The 5,000-nt window shown below is 59.5% G+C and overlaps 1 pseudogene across 1 annotated transcript in view; it reads left to right on the top strand.

The window, feature by feature from the left end:
- Positions 1-5,000, top strand: part of LOC308151801 (solute carrier family 12 member 7-like) — a 55,601-nt pseudogene that overhangs the window by 42,926 nt on the left and 7,675 nt on the right. The window contains exons 18-19 of the transcript in view: positions 1-107; positions 587-756. The exon at positions 1-107 is cut by the window's left edge and continues 89 nt beyond it. The product of the transcript in view is annotated as a solute carrier family 12 member 7-like (transcript). The remainder of the gene's footprint in view (positions 108-586; positions 757-5,000) is intronic.

The following is a 5,000-nucleotide window of genomic DNA, read 5'->3' as shown; positions in this document are numbered from 1 at the left end:
GATCCAGGCGGCCGGGCTGGGGGGCATGAAGCACAACGCTGTCCTGATGGCCTGGCCCGGGGGCTGGAGGACCATGGAGGACCAGAGGCCCTGGAAGAACTTCATAGGTCTGTTATACACACACACACACACACACACACACTCACACACACACACACACACACACACACACACACACTCCTACCCCTGGAAGAACTTCATAGGTCTGTTATACACACGCACACACACACACACACACACACACACACACACACACACACACACACACACACACCTACACTCCTACCCCTGGAAGAACTTCATAGGTCTGTTATACACACACACACACACACACACACACACCTACACTCCTACCCCTGGAAGAACTTCATAGGTCTGTTATACACACACACACACACACACACACACACACACACACTCACTCATAGTCCTGGAAGAACTTCATAGGTCTGGACCACACACACACACACACACTTTATTAAGTTTGTCTATAAAGTCCTGAGGCCTGAAGTGTTGACTTAACGCCTTTAGCTTTAGCTCCCCGCTAGGCTAACCCTGTCGCGCGGTCTCCTCCTTGTTGCCATAGAGACGGTGCGGGAGACCACCTCGGCCCACCAGGCGCTGCTGGTTGCTAAGAACATCGACCACTTCCCCGGCAACCAGGAGCGTCTGGAGGAGGGCACCATAGACGTGTGGTGGATCGTCCACGACGGAGGGCTGCTGATGCTGCTACCCTTCCTACTACGACAACACAAGGTACCTGTCTGTCTGTCTGCTGCCTGTCTGTCTGTCTGTCTGGATGCTGCTACCCTTCCTACTACGACAACACAAGGTACCTGTCTGTCTGTCTGCTGCCTGTCTGCCTGTCTGTCTGTCTGTCTGTCTGTCTGATGCTGCTACCCTTCCTACTACGACAACACAAGGTACCTGTCTGTCTGTCTACTGCCTGTCTGTCTGTCTGTCTGTCTGCCTGTTTTATTGCATTGAGAAACAACTCCGTATTTCAACACCCTCCCTACCCAACCTCCCCCCTCTCCCCTCTCCCTCCCTACCCAACCTCCCCCCCTCCCCCCCTCTCCCCTCTCCCTCCCTCCCCCCCTCTCCCTCTCCCTCCCTCCCCCCCTCTCCCCTCTCCTCCCTCCCCCCCTCTCCCCTCTCCCTCCCTCCCCCCCTCTCCCCTCTCCCTCCCTCCCCCCCCTCCCTCTCCCTCCCTCCCCCCTCTCCCCTCTCCCCTCTCCCTCCCTCCCCCCCCTCTCTCCCCCCCTCCCTTCCCTCCCTCCCCCCTCCCTTCCCCCTCTCCCCTCTCCTCCCTCCCCCCCTCCCCCCTCCCTTCCCTCCCTCCCCCTCCCTTCCCCCTCTCCCCTCTCCCTCCCTCCCCCCCCTCTCCCCTCTCCCCTCTCCCTCCCTCCCCCCCCTCTCTCCCCCCCTCCCCCCTCCTTCCCTCCCTCCCCCCTCCCTCCCCCCTCTCCCCTCTCCTCCCTCCCCCCTCTCCCTCTCCCTTCCTCCCCCCTCTCCCCTCTCCCTCCCTTCCTCCCCCCCTCTCCCCTCTCCCTCCCTTCCTCCCCCCTCTCCCCTCTCCCTCCCTTCCTCCCCCCCTCTCCCCTCTCCCTCCCTTCCCCCCCCCTCTCCCCTCTCCCTCCCTTCCCCCCCCCTCTCCCCTCTCCCTCCCTTCCCCCCCTCCTCCCCTCTCCCCCTCATCCCTCCCTTCCCCCCCTCCCCCCCTCTCCCCTCTCCCTCCCTTCCCCCCCTCTCCCCTCTCCCTCCCTCCCCCCTCTCCCCTCTCCCTCCCCTTCCCCCCTCTCCCCTCTCCCTCCCTTCCCCCCCCCTCTCCCCTCTCCCTCCCTTCCCCCCCCCTCTCCCCTCTCCCTCCCTTCCCCCCCTCCTCCCCTCTCCCTCTCCCTCCCTTCCCCCCCTCCCCCCTCTCCCCTCTCCCTCCCTTCCCCCCCTCTCCCCTCTCCCTCCCTCCCCCCTCTCCCTCTCCCTCCCTTCCCCCCTCTCCCCTCTCCCTCCCTCCCCCCCCCTCTCCCCTCTCCCTCCCTCCCCCCCTCTCCCCTCTCCCTCCCTCCCCCCTCTCCCCTCTCCCCCTCCCCTCCCTCCCCCCTCCCTCCCCTCTCCTCCCTCACCCCCCTCTCCCCTCTCCTCCCTCCCCCCTCTCCCCTCTCCTCTCCCTCCCCCCCTCCCCTCTCCCTCCCTCCCCCCTCTCCCCTCTCCCTCCCTCCCTCCCCCCTCCCCTCTCCCTCCCTCCCCCCCCTCTCCCCCTCTCCCTCCCTTCCCCCCCCTCTCCTCCCTCCCCCCTCTCCCTCCCTTCCCTTCCCCCCCTCCCTTCCCCCCTCCCCCCTCTCCTCCCTCCCCCCTCTCCCCTCTCCCTCCCTTCCTCCCCCCCTCTCCCCTCTCCCTCCCTTCCCCCCTCTCCCCTCTCCCTCCCTTCCCCCCCCTCTCCCCTCTCCCTCCCTTCCCCCCCTCTCCCCTCTCCCTCCCTTCCCCCCCTCTCCCCTCTCCCTCCTACCCAACCTCCCCCCCTCTCCCCTCTCCCTCCCTACCCAACCTCCCCCCCTCTCCCCTCTCCCTCCCTTCCCCCCCCCTCTCCCCTCTCCCTCCCTTCCCCCCCCCTCTCCCCTCTCCCTCCCTTCCCCCCCTCTCCCCTCTCCCTCCCTTCCCCCCCCTCTCCCCTCTCCCTCCCTTCCCCCCCTCTCCCCTCTCCCTCCCTTCCCCCCCTCTCCCCTCTCCTCCTACCCAACCTCCCCCCTCTCCCTCTCCCTCCCTACCCAACCTCCCCCCTCTCCCCTCTCCCTCCCTTCCCCCCCTCTCCCCTCTCTCCCCCCTCTCCCTCCTCCCCCCTCTCTCCCCTCTCCCTCCCTCCCCCCCTCTCCCTCTCCCCCCTCCCCCCCTCTCCCCCTCCCCCCTCTCCCTCCCTCCCCCCCTCTCCCCTCTCCCCCCCTCTCCCCCTCCCCCCCTCTCCCTCCCTCCCCCCTCTCCCCTCTCCCCCCCTCTCCCTCCCTCCCCCCCTCTCCCCCCTCCCCCCCTCTCCCCCCTCCCCCCTCTCCCTCCCTTCCCCCCCTCTCCCCCCTCCCCCCCTCTCCCCCCTCCCCCCCCTCTCCCTCCCTTCCCCCCCTCTCCCCTCTCCCTCCCTCTCCCCCCTCTCCCCTCTCCCTCCCTTCCCCCCTCTCCCCTCTCCCTCCCTCCCCCCCCTCTCCCCTCTCCCTCCCTTCCCCCCTCTCCCTCCCTCCCCCCCTCTCCCCTCTCCCTCCCTTCCCCCCCTCTCCCCTCTCCCTCCCTCCCCCCCTCTCCCCTCTCCCTCCCTTCCCCCCCTCTCCCTCCCTCCCCCCCTCTCCCCTCTCCCTCCCTTCCCCCCTCTCCCCTCTCCCTCCCTCCCCCCCTCTCCCCTCTCCCTCCCTCCCCCCCTCTCCCCTCTCCCTCCCTTCCCCCCCTCCTCCCCTCTCCCCTCCTCCCTCCCTTCCCCCCCTCCCCCCCTCTCCCCTCTCCCTCCCTTCCCCCCCTCTCCCCTCTCCCTCCCTCCCCCCTCTCCCCTCTCCCTCCCTTCCCCCCTCTCCCCTCTCCCTCCCTCCTGTAAGATAATAATAATAATAACTTTATTTGTATAGCGCTCTTCCTGCAAACATTGCAGCTCAAAGTGCTTTAATCATTATATCATCTTCATTTAATTATTTTGTAACTTAAATGCAATATTAAAAGTCACTACCCATCTTCCGTCGTAGACTGAAGACCCATCTCTTCAGGTTACATCTTAACTGCTCCTCCTGAGACATCTTCTGACCCTCACCTCTACGTCTCCTAAAGACACCCGCTTTCCCCTCTACTGTGTCCCTAGAACTTCTATTGCCCCCCTTGTACTGTTTCTCAGTTTCTCCAGTAAAAAATAAAAATAAAAATAAAAAGTTTTAGTAGAAGGCGATAATAGGGAAAAGGTTTTTCCTTCTATCAGTGGCCCCCGGCCCGAGCTAGAGTACTCTTCCTACAACGAATGGTGGACTGCTGATTCACATGCTTAGTATTCAAATGAATAATTGGAAGTTGCTTTGGAATAAGGCGTCTGCTAAATGCCAAAAATGTAAATGTAAATGTAAAAGGATGGGTTTTTATAATCTTAATTTAATTATTTAGTCATTTAAAGGCAATATTAAAAAGATGGGTTTTTAGTCTTGACTTGAACATATTTGCTGAGGTTGCATCCCTAATGTAAACTGGCAGTGCATTCCACATCTCGTAGACAATTCTCCAGCGAGCTGAGTGCATGTGAAATATCAGGCAATACTGATATGTACAGCTGAGTATCATCAGCATAACTATGAAAATGTACACCATGTTTTCTGATGATTCCACCTAATGGAATCATGTACAGGGAGACGAGCAAGGGACCAAGAATAGACCCCTGAGGGACCCCACATGCCTAGCTAGATAAGATTTAAACCACTCTAATACAAGTCCTGAGAGGCCGACACAGTTTTCTAAACGATGTATTAGAATAGTGTGATCTACTATATCAAAAGCAGCACTCAAATCTAACCAGACAAGAACTGATACACCACCAGCATCTATGATAAGTCTGAGATGGTTTACAACCTTTACTAATGCAGTCTCAGTACTGTGGCTAGAACGAAAACCTGATTGAAACTTCTCAAATAAAATGTTTTTGCTAAGAAAATCAGTAAGTTGTCTGAAAATCACTTTCTCAAGGATTTTACTTAGAAATGAAAGGTTAGATATTGGTCTGAAATGTCAAAGAACAGAATTATCTTGCTTTCCTTTCTTAAGTAGTGGTTTTATAATGGCAGATTTTAGGGGAGTGGGAAAGATGCCAGTTGATAGAGAGCCGTTCACAATTTCTAATACTTTGTCAGTTAAACAGTCAAAAACACTTTTAAAGAACCATGTTGGGATTGGATCAAGTGAGCATGTTGAGGATTTCATTTGTGAAACAACTGTTTTTAAAGTATGGGGGTTGACGAGCGCAAATGAATCCATGACGGCAATAGGCATAC

Source organism: Nansenia antarctica (genome assembly GCF_963989245.1).
Source record: "Nansenia antarctica genome assembly, chromosome: 2".
Taxonomy (NCBI): domain Eukaryota; kingdom Metazoa; phylum Chordata; class Actinopteri; order Argentiniformes; family Microstomatidae; genus Nansenia; species Nansenia antarctica.
Note: the sequence above shows the minus strand (reverse complement) of the source record. Positions and strands in the feature narration are given on the sequence as shown.